Source organism: Adelges cooleyi, unplaced genomic scaffold (genome assembly GCF_023614345.1).
Source record: "Adelges cooleyi isolate 19-005CV unplaced genomic scaffold, UGA_ACOO_1.1 ACOO_flye_CR_arks_rails_tigmint_CR_PRNA_108, whole genome shotgun sequence".
Classification (NCBI taxonomy): Eukaryota; Metazoa; Arthropoda; class Insecta; order Hemiptera; family Adelgidae; genus Adelges; species Adelges cooleyi.
The window spans coordinates 11,715,263-11,729,858 of NW_026095761.1; positions in this window are offsets into that span (position 1 = coordinate 11,715,263).

The window sequence follows — 14,596 nt, forward strand, 5'->3', positions numbered from 1 at the left end:
GTTGAATAAATGCTTGGAATTCATTGTTGTTCTATATAATAAACAAAAAAAATATCAGTGTCCTCGATGGACGAGATAGAACGGTGAAATTGTACTTGTGCGTTTTGCCCTCTGACATCTGCAAAATCCAAAGTGACACTAACACTAATCCGTTTCGAATAACAAATCTGCAAACTTATCCGAAATGTCATTTTTTTTTTCTTTTACTTCATGGCAATGTGTGGAATTGTTGAAATAATATCCAACAAAATGATCAATACAAGTAAGTGATATACAAGCCACGACGATTATTGTAATCATTCGACAATGAGATAACACGTATCAAGTTAATGACAACAGCTGATAAGGCAAGTTCATTGAAACGGAGGCGAGTGCAAGTTAAAAACTAGGTACACGTTTTTAATCTGATGATGTCATTTTAAGATTTATTCTTTCTCCAATATGATGTTACACCTGACGTTGAGGGGTTGACCGTGCAGACACAATGTACCGTCGACGTTAAGACGTGAAATATTTAAACTTTGCTGACTTGAAACTTTTCGAATCGTTTGGCAAAATAAACAGGTGCCGTTCACAACAATCGTTTCTCGCAGCGAGTGGCCGAGTCGACGGGATTATAAACACCATAAAACTTTTAGCGGGCGGTCATAAATCTTGTGCACACACACACACACTTTGGGGGAATTCTGACGATTTCCGGGAGACCCGGGATGGCAAAAAATCGACTTAATTTATGGCTTTTCCAAACAGGGACAAGGTGTGTATAGTATATTACATTTTATAATCACGGTCGAGAACAATCCATTACCATCGCGGTTGGCACCGGCACCACGGTTTGCACGTACCTGCAAAATTACATAATATTATATCATACACTATGTCACATAACTCTTGTTGGAAACCCAGCACAGTATATAATGTTATCACGGTGATAATCGGCGAGTGTAGGTTGTATTTGTGCGGAAAAAAACCGCCAAGACCGTTTAAATCCAAGTGTGTCGGTTTGCTGTTTGGAGTTTGTAAAAAGACAGCAGCGTCTAGACAACGATAATTATTGTGCAATCGACTGAGCGCACTCGACAAAAACAGGAATTATTTATTTATTTTCATCTTTTATCCCTTAACTTGCCGATGGAGGTAGGTATCTGTAAAGATCCACAAAATTGAAACACCAGTGAAAATATAAAAGATATACTGTTTTTACTTATGTTTGGAGCTATCATTTATGGTTATTGTCAACAGTTATTAGATTTTTTTCCATTTCACCGTCATACCGTGTCTTTGAAATGGCCTCGGTAAATTATGAACAGTTATACGTCTTAGGCTCGGTAAGCCGTCCCTGATTGAAATACATATTATATGCATGGTGATTTACAACACTACCCGACGCTGACACAGTGCATCGTCTATAAATCATCGCAGTACAATATTCATGTTTGCATTATTATAACATCCGCAAAATTTATAACTTTATCGTTTGTATAACGTTAGTGTAAGAGGTGTTTACAGCCAACGGCGATTGATCCGCAATAAGTTCCAAGACAATGACGGCGAGTCTCGAGTACACTCAAGCAACACTCATTATCCATGAATAAATATAGTATACAAAAGCGTACAAAAACAACTAGAACAACCGGCGAGACAGCGAGCAAATTAAACTGCGTTGCCCGTTTCCTCCCAGCCATCATGAGAGTTTTTGCAAGATGATTTACAAGCAGTTCACCGTTTTTGTAATATTTGTTTGCTTTTAATTTGTATGTCTGGACTAGAGATAATTTCCGACAACCGCGATGTCGATCAACAGATTTTACCGGTTTACCGGATAGATCATCAATACGGTTTCTCTGAAAAAAATATTACATGTCAATGTTACACTGGCCAGTGATTTAATTAACTAATGAATTTACACACGTTACTTGTGATTAAATCCGTGGAATTAAAAACAAAATGTAGATTTTTGTAAAATATGTTCTTGACTTGCTATCTATGAGAACATATTGCTAATTATTAAGCTACAAACCATAAAACTTTTCAAGTTTTCAAAGAAATTGGTTTTTAATAATCATTTTAAACATGTTAACATGGATATGTTACTGAGCTGCATAAAAAGAATTTTCATTCCGCCATTTTCGCGTTACACTTTCACATTCAATTAGAGATAAGAGATAGGAGATACGTGATAAGTGATAAGAGCTATGATATTAACTATTTAAGTTTCAAAGGACAAGTGATAATAAATAAGAGATGACATGTCCATGACTCAATGTTTTTCCTTGGAGCTGAGAAAATATTAACTAGGTTTTAAATTTTAAATTGTCCACGAGTCTTATAAGAAAATTTAAAACGAAATATTATTTCTCATGAATAAATGCTGTCAACGATTATGTCCTATTATTGTTTTTGATTATTGAACATTGCAGTTTTTTATTTTTTTTGTTTATTGAAGATATTTACATTTCTAATTTGTTCGAATGTACATAATACGTTCGACAAGTGAATAGCGAGGAGTATTCCAAAACTGTGGTAATTTTCGTTGTAAAATAAAAAAGGACGGACATAGCTATAATAAACCATATCAACAACAGCGGTCAAGAAGCTTGTGTCTATAAATAAAGTAGTATTTACGATTTGTAGGCTGCTAGCTGCAGCGACGAAACAATAAGCCAGGTTTTTTATAATTCCCAGAAACTGGGTCTAGAACGTTGGCCGTTTTATAATGAAAAAATTGATATTCCATGAACTCATTTTTTGTGATTTATTGTTTGGACAATCGCACGTGTATTATTGGTGTTACCGCCAATATATATACATGTTGACTTCTTGTTAAGCCGTACTTAAATCCGTACCTACTCTAACAATTGTCTTACACAGCACATCATTCAGCGCTGTTCAGAGATTGACTGAGGCTTAGCCAATGATAAACATTGCCATTGAAATCTAGTTGAATGTGTTAGATAGAACGAGTTTCGCAGGCTCTTGAAATTAACTCAATTGGCCACTTGGGTTAAGAAAGCAAAAAAAAAAAAGATAAAAATTCAGATAAAAAGCAAAACACTTAGGAGTCGGTAGTTTCGTGTCTAGAGATTCTTGATCAATAATTACATTAGGAATTCAACACGGGTTGTTGGGAAAGTACAGATCTTTTAAAACTCTTGTAGGCTTGCCAAAACGCCAGCAGCAAACACAAAATTCTATGGACTATTGTAGGGTTTTAAAGTGTCTGAACGCCCTAGGCCAGCCCTCTGATTGTGAAAATAGTTTTGGCCATTCCTTAAAGGCGTAACAGGGTAACATCAAAATCGAGACTTTCAATGGTACATGCTTATTTTGTGAAAGTATTTTGAGTTGGACTGACGTGGCCAATTGATCATTTTGAATTTGAACTAACGCATCTAAAGAACATCCCACACAACTATGTAATTTGAATATTTCAAATATAGCGTATATAATCTTAGCCTGTTTGTTACCCTATCTTTACAACGACGATGATAATAATTGATTTAGAAGTCTGCTCGGCTTCCGGTTGTGGCGAGGGCCATGCTAATGTAATGATAATAATAATGTAATCCCAACGGTAACAAAACCCGACTATCAAAAAATGAACACTCGGTTTTGGTGAAGTAATCATAATGTTTTATCTTCTGTACGACATCAACCTTACGGTTGTAGTTTGGGATAAGACAATAGTGACAGGCAGATATTAGGGACTTGACTAAATATTTAGTACTGGCCTCATACTAGAATAGGGTGGCGTTATCAAAATTGTTTCAAAAAAAAAACACCTTAAAACTCGATTGCTATTAAGATAAACAAAACACTAATTACTAATTATTTTATACTTGATGCAATAATTTTCTTACTTGTTTTTGTTTGCATTAATTATTTGCTAAACGTTTTGCGTGCTCGTTATTATTATACTAGCCCCAACATTGTTTTGGTCGGTGGAAGACTTGTGACAGCTGATGACAATAATTAAGGGTTTCGTGGAAACGTTTTGTGTAAGTACTGTCGCGACGTCATACCGGTGAAGTTGAAACATTATTCAGTAATTACTATCACTGTCTTTGATGGTTAAACAATGATAGCGTGTAACGTACCCAAGGAAAACCTATGTTTATGCAATTCTTTATAGCATGTCAAGTGTCACGGTTAGGCTTTTGACGGTTCGTCCTAATAAAATTCTTTCTACAATCAGCATTCTTCGTTGTATTTCTGTGCATAAAATAAATCAAGAAATCATGCATACTAATATTTTTGTCATTCTTCTAAATTTTGGCAAGCGTTTGTCGTTTCTTGAACTGTTTTCCCTGTGATTTATTCACATGACAGAGTAATATATAGCTTATAACGGCTATCATCTTTAACTATCCGGACTCACCGACCGTATGGCAGACTTTGACACAGTTGAAGCAATCAGAAGATTCAGCAATCAGAATTTCTGCGTAGACGTTTAAAGTCCAGGAACGGTTAGCCCTGTGACAGCTTTTGTGCAGTGCATGGTGCAATAATAGCAATTTAATGAAAGGAAGGGAAAACGGGGAACCTATTATTGTAGTTGCAACGAAAGCGACCAAGTGGGTAAAACGATATAGAGCTTCGGAGAACCCATGTAGTTATTGAGAAAGTTGCTCGCTTTCTGCCTGACCGGACACGGAGAATATATGAGATCGGTTTGCTTTTGTGCACTGAGCACCTGACGTCTGAGATAAGGATACAAGTTACACCATACACGGTGTGCAAGTGTGGCTCGCTTCGTCGAACATCGTCGTGCATAATGCACTGCACTATACGTGGGCGTCTTGAAAACGACCGTCTAAGCTTCTTAAAACCGTCGATACACACTCTGACAGAGCCAAAAGGAGGATTAGGAAGTATTCGATTTGCAAACGACCTAATCCGGCTGTCTTCCGGCGCGCAACACATCCGAGCAAAGTCCAATCAAGGCTGTCAATGCTTTGGAGGTATTAATTAAATCGCTGTATTGATCGCATTGTGTGCCGGATTTAAAGGTATATCGTTCTTTGGAAAAGCTTCAATGCGAATCCACGGCTCATCTCTCAAACGTACCAGAACAGCGTCGAAAGAGTTTGATTGGGATTTAAACACTTTGAACATCTTGTACTACATACCAAACCGTTAACCAGGCTAGATTTTATTGCTCCGAGTCAAAGTCGATTATCGTGAAATTTCTTATTGATTGCTATGGACGAACAAGTGAAATATTTCACAATTGTGACACAATAAATGTAAAATAGATATTTTGTTTTTAGATTTAATTCGACTTTTGTCTATATTAGATAATTTTTTCATCTATTATTTATTACCTATTATTCGAAATTTTACCAACACTGCTCGTCTGGCACACAGCAGAATGTCACACATTTGAACAATATGATTGAACGATGAACCCATTCGGTTTGTATAGTAACTGGGACGACGGTGTGATGGAGAGAAAGTGTCCTGGAGTTAATATGACACTGTAATTTAATAGCAGTCATGTGTACAAAAAGGGTGTACTATTTCCTATGGTGCTCTCGTCCGGATCATGTTAAAAACCTTAGGATTTCCCACGAATTGCAAATATGACTATTTATGTGTCGTATTACCGTCGACAGACATATTTTTTACCGATGGTACTAAACTTTGGTTTGCTCCGGTTAGGTTAGGTTTGTACTATTTCGCGAGTACTCGGGCAGCTATGAAGTCGTTAAAAGATTAAATCCACGATAAGTTGGGAAATAGGATTTATCCAAAAGTCTTATTCCTTGCAGGTCGACTATTCGTATTGTTGTTCATCAATACACTATTTCCTCGGAATTCGAATTCGTTTGTAATCTCTCAGAGCAACTCGGTTATTTTTTTACAACAAAAAACAAATCTAATCAGAAACCCCAGCGCACTAAATTTAACCTAAATAAAAGAAAAAGAAGGTAAAATGTTTGTTAAATTTAAGTATAGGTAAGAGAAAAAAAACCGAGAAACAGTTGTTTTGACAATGGGATTTCTAACGGATTGAAGTTGAATAATTGTCACAGCTTACCAAATAAACCAATAACTATAAAAAAAACCTTAAACCCAGCATTATCTGTTTTTTGAAATTTATTACTTTATTTTATTCGTTTAGAGTCGTTATCGCTTGTTTGCATAGCATGCAAACACAATTTAGATAATTTCCTTGAAAGAAGTCTTCTATAGGTACTAGACACGTTAACTACCGGAAGATAAAAAAAAATTGTTTACAAAGTTAAGTCTCTACAATTAGCTTACACGAGTGTTAATTTATTTTTTAATCTATTGCACAAGGAATGATCAAATGGCCCCGTAGCACAAATTTATGCAACTTACAAAACCAACAACTTTGCTGTTTATTTTGAATATTTGAAACTAATGATTTTTGTTTTTATCAGTTGATAAATTTTCAATTTTTTAGATAGTTTTTCTCGATTTGTCGGGGGAAGAGGTGAATTTTTCAGTTAATGGCCTTAACTTTATCTTCTTTTATTATTTTGAATTTATAACTAATCTTCTAGTTTGTTTATTGAACAATTTAAATTAATGCCACTAGAAATTATCGTTAACGTTGTACTTAATTACATACAACACCACAACAACTGTCAATAGTACTTAAATTTTAAGTGGTTTTTACTTTTATCTTGCACGCAAAGAATTTTATTAGAACACTATCAATAATAAGGACCGACTTTATCGATTATTTAAATTAAAAATAATAATTGTATATTTCTCTTGAAACAAAGTATTACCGAGACGGGGTTCATCGTGTTTAAACAGAAAATGTTCTATTCTACTATTTTTTTTTTTAAGAACTATGTATTTATTAAAATTAATACCGGTCAAGACTGGTGGACTCAGTTAGGTTTCCCTGTGTAATCAATTATAAGTAAGTATAGGAAATTTTTATTATATTTCAATAAATTGCATATCTCAAAAATTGCATAATTTGTAAAAACCTTTTGCCAATGCTGCTTTAGTGACAACCAACCCTAAGCCTTTGGGGGTTAAAGTAAACATAATGTTTTTAAAAAATAACATATTAATTGTTTTTCAGACTGTTATCTGCCCAATAAACGTGCCACAAAAATATCCGTTCAGAAAAGTTGAAGAACCTTTTTTTGCTATTGTAATGCAGCTGGGCGAGGTCGTGGGGTTCACAGGTCGTTATTATAACTAAAAGTGATAAAATAAAACATATTGATTAATTTGAGGTATAAGGAGGACGTCATACTCTTAAAAAATAATCGTAAAAAACGTGTTTATGGAAAAGCTTGTAGGTTGTATAGGTCAAAGCGAAGAAATGGTCGTAGAAAACAATTATTTTGATACCATTAAAAAGACAAGAACGTCAACTAGAGGTTATCACGCCGGTTTTTTTTTTAGAAAACTTAAATTTCACCTTAAAAACAGGCGCTCAAAAAATGTAAACAAATGTCAGAATTAAAACATTAATCGTGAATGTCAAATTAATAGTATAAAAAAAGTCCATGATAAAACGTAGATAAAGTTCTCATTATTTTAAATTGGTAAAAAAATCATTTTTCTACAATTATTACTTATTGTCGATAACAGGGAATATTCCTAGCTGTGTTTTTAGATGAAAGAAACATTTTAAATCACCGTTCGATGATGCTGTTATAGTCTGAAAAATAAATCAAGTACCAAAAAAGAGTCTTAATAATTACTGAACTAACTAATAATTCCACAGTTTCGCATTTAAGTTAAGATTTTCTCTTAAAATAATTGCAAATTTGTATTTTTTATTTTTGGATACATTTTTTTCTTCTTTTAGAGCTTAATAAACTATTTAATTAACTTTTTAGAATAATTTACTGGACATTTTGGCTGGTCGACAGCCGGTGTTTTTATGATTACTTATAAGAGTTACTAAAGTTAAATGGATTATCCAAAATCGGTTATCGACCAGAATATGTTTAGCAGATTATTCTCGATTTTAAAAGTAAATGAAAAACACGTGTTACCATATTTAAGTTGCTAAAGTAAACAGAGCTCTGGAAAATGTAAAGAAAAAAAAAAGTTAAATATTTAGTCATTTTATAATGTTTATAACTAAACAAAAACATCTTCTAAATAAATAAAGTAAAAATATAAAAAGCTGTATTATCATAATAAAAATTAACATCACATTATAATGCCACGGAATAGGTAAATCAGAATAATGGACACTGATAAGAAACAACATGTCCGGCTAAGACAGGCGCCTAAATCAAGTCGCCATCTTATTGAAGGAAAAATCAGTTTAACCAAACTGACCTGTTAGTTATTTTAATAACTAAATAAGTTATTTCATCTTAATTAGGTACTAATTTCACGAAGGTCTTTAAAAATTATAAAAAATATTAAATTAAAAAAAAAACATAATGATAACAATACAGTGCATAGTTAACAATACTGTAATATCACATATTGTCATACAGTTTATTGTTTTTTCCCGGACAATTTAGAAACATGTCATTTCGGTCGCACCGTAGCTGTGGCTTTTTCGCTTACTTGTAAAGTAATTTTTTTCTTATTGCTACCCCTCCACTATTAATACTGACAGTATTGTTTTCGGATTAACGACCCCGGAGAAGCGACCAATCAAGGCGTTTGGACGAAAGCAGGAAAAGGAAAGCGGTCTATCGACACACCGGAGAATTGAAGAAATTAATGCGACCGTCTTGGTCGATACGGATATTATTCCGAGAAAACAAACGAGAAGAAAATTATATTATATTTTCTCCGGACCGTAGGCTGTGTAAAATGGTTTCTGATGATGAAAATGCCGACGGCCCGAGGTCCGGATGATGATAATAGTGTAGTACACGGCGAAAACGGATTTGAAATTAAATGCCCGTTCGGTCGTGAGATTTTTCAATTACACGAAGCTCCCCGGGGTCAGCCCACGGTATACACACTTTGCAATTATCCTTTTTGTGGGTCCTTTGCCGTATAACCTTTGTGGGATTCCGGCGTGGCTTTATACTTATACATAGAAAATACCGAGTATTCCCCGGCTGCCGGTGAAATTCGTTCCGGCGAAGAGAAGCCCCTGGAATGATAATAATAAAAGACAGGTAGTACGCATAGACCGAGGGAGAGAGCCGAGAGAAAGGAGACAAAAATATTATGTCAAAAGCGTGTACGTGAGACGGTCGTCGGTCTTGAAAAATAATTGTTTTCCGCCCAAGACAAAAAATATGAGAAAAAAAATGGTTAAGTTCAAAGGCCGGTTTTGTCGCGGATCCGAAGAGTCAAAAGAAATAATTTGCGGTTGCGAAATTCTAAAAAATTAATAACAACAACACCGCTATTGTGTACGGTAGTCATATTGTGCTGTACACACAACGACAACCCGGGAACAATACATATTTATATATATATTATATATATGAAAAAGGTAGACCGAAGAAAAAGCGCGCAAAAATAGAATAGAATTTGCTTCTAGTCCGCACGAAAATAGCGATGACATTGTTTCAGTCGATTTGGTTACACCTGAGATAGTAGGTAATAAAAAAAAATGCATAATAATAACACATTTCTTTTCTAATTACCCGCGCTAACCACTGGTACAAGTCAAGCACAGTTATGCGAAATAGTTAGCAAGATAAAAACCTTGCAAAGCATAAACTTAACGTTCTGCTTAGTCTAAAATAATTAGTAGGACAGGAAAAATCTGTGACACAGTGAAAACCAAAGCCAATGATAACGGGGGGCCTGTGAAAAACCAGCACAGTATGAACCGGCGTTGATCCAAAAGGGACCTGACGACAAATTGCCATGTCAAATGACACAAGTTTTAGTTCAATGAGTAATGGCTAAAAGTAAATTATACGCAATTTAATTAAAAACTTACAAAATGAAATCAACCAAATAAACGTAAATAAACAAAATTAATAACTCTAAACAAGTATGGTACACTTAGATTTTTACACAAAACAACCTAAATTTTCAGTATTGATGCGTTTTTTAGAGTAATAATAGAATTATAGTAGTAGTTAGGTAGACGTGTTTACTGTCAACCAAACTATATTTACCGTCTAATTTAAAGTCTTATACAAACTGCGACCAGGACATTTTTCTGACATCTCTGACGACATGTACTGAACATTTTCAAAAAGTACTAGAACTTATTATATTCGGTTTGATGATAACCAAAATGGTACTAATGTGATGTCTGTCAATAAACATTTTTTCTATCGGTACTTGTTTATATTATGATTTGTCTTAAATTATCATTTTCAAAAGAGGTTTCCAAAAGAATTAATTTTAATCTGATAGACGATTTTTGCGTTGGAAATGCTGATAATGTAAATTTTACAAAGAAGAAAACATTTTAGTGGCTCTTTTTGTAAACAAAGTTGTAGCATAACGATTAAAGCAACACGAAAAGAACAAGACAAATGTTTCAATATTAATAAACAAAACTAGAGCGGCTTCTAATTGAAAGACAGGAAGAGAGTTGAAACACATTCGACGAAGTAGCACACAGCTGATGTTCTGGGAAGGAAAAGGAGTCCATTGTCGGCTAAGACACGGGGGGAAGGGGGGGGGGAAATTAAAATATAAGTAGCTCGCTTATTGTGGAAAAGGAGCCGAGTGAAGTAGCGTAGACAGTGAGAATAGTACAAAGTACCTTTGGCAAAGGATTCCTGGCATGTGACACTGGGGTTTTTTGGAAATGATCTAAGACTCCTGACACAATTGAATGACCTTTTTGCACAACATTTATAATTATGCATGTGTGTGTCAAATGTATGTACATTTGTCGTTTTGTTGAACTGTTGTATGAATTAAACATTTTTATATTTAAAAAAAAAAACACTCTTGTTCGGATTCGAAACCCGCCGAATCGAACATCCTGTTTTGACTTGGTTTGAATGCAAAGTCAATGTCGTTGACACCAACGGCGGTTGCAATATTATTCTCTCCAAACGCGGTCATCTTAAACCAGTTTTGAACGTTTCGAGTGCAATGTAAAACAATAAAAATAAACTACTTTCAAAAAATATATGCTATTCTAAATACCCGACTGCGGTTTTTGGAAATGGACTCAAACTCGTTGACACAATAAAATTGTTATTTATCCGTTTGGTCGTGTCGTCTACTAGCAGCTGTGCATCGCGTGCAGCTAATAATCGGTTAACAATCCCACAACAATGGGTATGACGATAATGTGGTCAGGGAAATTATGATAATTGCTCGACAAAGCACTAAACAAGAGTAAATAAATATTCGATGTCTATCGTGGAAAACATAACGGCTGTACAACGCATAGTTATTAGCGCATTATACCTATTCATAACGTACTATTTGAATGTTCTCAGCACTAGGATTATAATGTAAATATTTAATGCGTGCGAACCACTATTGGTAATAATATAAACATTATATAATTATTTCGATAGCTTTGTGTACAAAATGTTCGAATCAAAACGATAATTGCAAACAAAAAAAATGAATTGTTACCTTCGCACAATAATGTTAAATTTTAATATCTCTTTTAATCATCATTTTAATCGACAATTCTTATTTCTTTATAGATCTCCATTCTCGGTACAACTAAGCGCTCATACATTTTAAGTACATATGTTAAATAATATAAAACGATTACTTAGATTGAATCGTGGATGTTATCAATTATCGTTTGTCTCTTATTACATCACTTATCACTTATCTCTTAATATCTATAAAATATTTTTGAATATTGTTACGCGAAAATGGTGACATGAAATTTCTTTTTTCCAGCCCAATAACATACACACGTTAACTTATCTATCGCAATGCTAATTAACTATCTCAAATCAATTTCGGAATAACGCATATTTTAAATATTGTAGTATTCTGTGGGCTTCAAGTATTCAAGCCCGATGATGTATAACACACCCTTCTTTATATTGTGTTATCTTGCATATCCCATTTTCTTTTAATAAATAAAACGGAAGGGAAGAGGAGAAAGGAGAAGGGATACATTTTTGACATCAATATTTCTTGTAGCTGTAGTCTGGGTTTAGGTTAGATTTGGTTTAGATAGGTAAGGTTAGGTTAAACTAAGGGGTTAGGCATAAGCTGAACTTGCGACATCAAGAGAAGAGCGGCGAAGGGGTAGTTGAGGAGTGGATTGGGTAGGAAAAAAGAAGATAGGGTAGAGGAGAAAATACCCATGAACATGAACACATATTTGAAATAGCTGGGCGCGGTTTATCTGTTGTATTGAAATTCCTTCCCATTTAAGTATAGGCACCACGTGATCCAATGTTTCTCCCTATTTAGTTTTAATTTATTTGTGGTTCTTATTCTTCATCGTATCCCTTAAAATTAGGGTTGGTCGGCCAAATCCTCTCCCTTTTTCAGTAGACCCTTTATTCTTATTCACTCCACACACCACACACATATCTCTGTGTCATTGGGCGACTGATTGATTTTTGTAAACACCACTCGAATAACGCAGAACGACGGTTTTACTTGAGTCAATATATAATCCATGCGGTTGCTGCCACTGCCAGCAAACTTTTTTAACAGACTTTGTGATATTATATCCAAACGAAAATCGTGTTACACACTCACATTATATTTTGTAGATATGACATAATATAATCGTATACCCCGCTTTTAGGATTCCTGATGGTGAATACATTTGATTAGCTCCGAGTTGCCGCTCTTCCATACAATATTGGCGACCATTGAATTGGCTCCTAATAACAAGTAGGTGTATCTACATAATATAGAACAATGATTACAGGCTATATTTAGAGGAAATCTGTGACGTTAGTAGTAATATTCAAAAACACTATTTTGGACACTATAATATTGTGTTGTCCTGGAGCTTTAAATACTTTCCCCTTTGGTATGGATCTACCGCGACGACAGTTTAGAAATCAAAACGTGATGTATAATAAAATAGTTATAATCTTAAATAAATTCTCCTTTTTGAGTCTTCTGCCGTCAGGTCGAGAACTGCGTTTGATTCGAACCGCAAAAGCAGTATGTACATGTATATGTACATGTATATATTTAATTGTATATGTTCAATTCCATTGAATCTTTGCTGTTAAACACTTGAAATTTGACTTTTAAAAAACATTTTGGGGGTTTCATAATCTCCTCCCCAATGGTTGCGCCATTGCCTACTGCATAATATTGTTTCACGGTTAAAATATTATAATGCTGTGCAAATAAATATTGCCGAGTAAAACGGCGAGATGTGGACGGTTTATCTACCGGGCAAAAAGTTTCTGATTATCCTCGACTTGTAAACCGTGCTCGGCTAAGACGGAAAAATATGTTTAATAGATTAAGTTTTCCACGTTTATTCGCAGAACAGTCAGTTATAATATGTTAATCATCGTGGTGTTGGCCGTAAATCCCCTAGTCCGCTCGGCTTAAACTTTTAATAATCCACGACCGTATAAAGTTTATTTTGGTTAGAACTTTATGTGCATGTTCATTTGGCGCAAAGCTTGAAAATGGCAAAGAAACTTTCACGTCTGCAGGCCTGTAGGTCTTTGGAAAGTGCGAGACGCACTCAACGAAACTCCGGCAAACCTCGCCGCTTGTATATAACTATTGTAACATCGTAATGAACGCGAGGGTTACATCCGAATTTTGCCAGACAGTGATTTTCTTCGATGAATAAGCACCTCGGGTCTTTTGAAAATTCTCCCTCACCCGACGAAATTCCGGTTAACTTTGTCGTACATGATTATGGCTGATGTAATTAACACGACCGTATTGCCTGTCGCCGTTTTATACTTAGGTATAATGCGCGCTACTTAGTTTAAGAAACCCCATTGTACGCCAAATGAACGGTCGGTTTCTTGAAATTCGAGACGAGTTCTTAAATTCGCGGTCACCGGACGCAAATTTATCGTTTGACTTGGAAGTCAAAAGCGCTAGACAAAGTGAAGTCAACCCACAACGTTGTGTCCGCATTCGGATTTTGCATTAATTTAACAGTATAATTCAATTGAAGAAACCAAAAATAAAAAATAAACCTAGTTATTTTCTCCTATTAAAAAAAATTAAATCATGGACATGTTATCTCTTATCACTTATCACATATATATATATAATACATTAGATTGCTAAATGTACATGCCGCCTTTGAGATAATTGAAGTTACCATTTTCTGCCATCTTTGTGGGAATTAGAACCTTATCACATGTATATATGTTTATAACAATTATTATAAGTTAAGTTGATAGCACAGATATATGGATATATATTATTTTATACACACATTAATCTCACAAATATGGCGGACTTCGACTTCCGTTCATATCACAAATTAGCAATCTAGTTTATTATATATATATATATATATATGCTTATCATTTATCTCTTATCACTTTTATCTAATCTATTTTCTCTTATGTCGAATATTTTATCTCCAACTTCATTTCTCTTACTGAAAGTGAAAGTGTAAGGCTAAAAAGGCGATAATATGTTAACATATTAGCTTAATAATTACCTAAGCCCAACCATAGATGATGTTATTAAAAATTAAATTTAAAAATGTACAAAGGGCATGCCTTTGTCTACAGTATCTAATACAGTCAATCTAACTTAATCTAACATCGCTTTT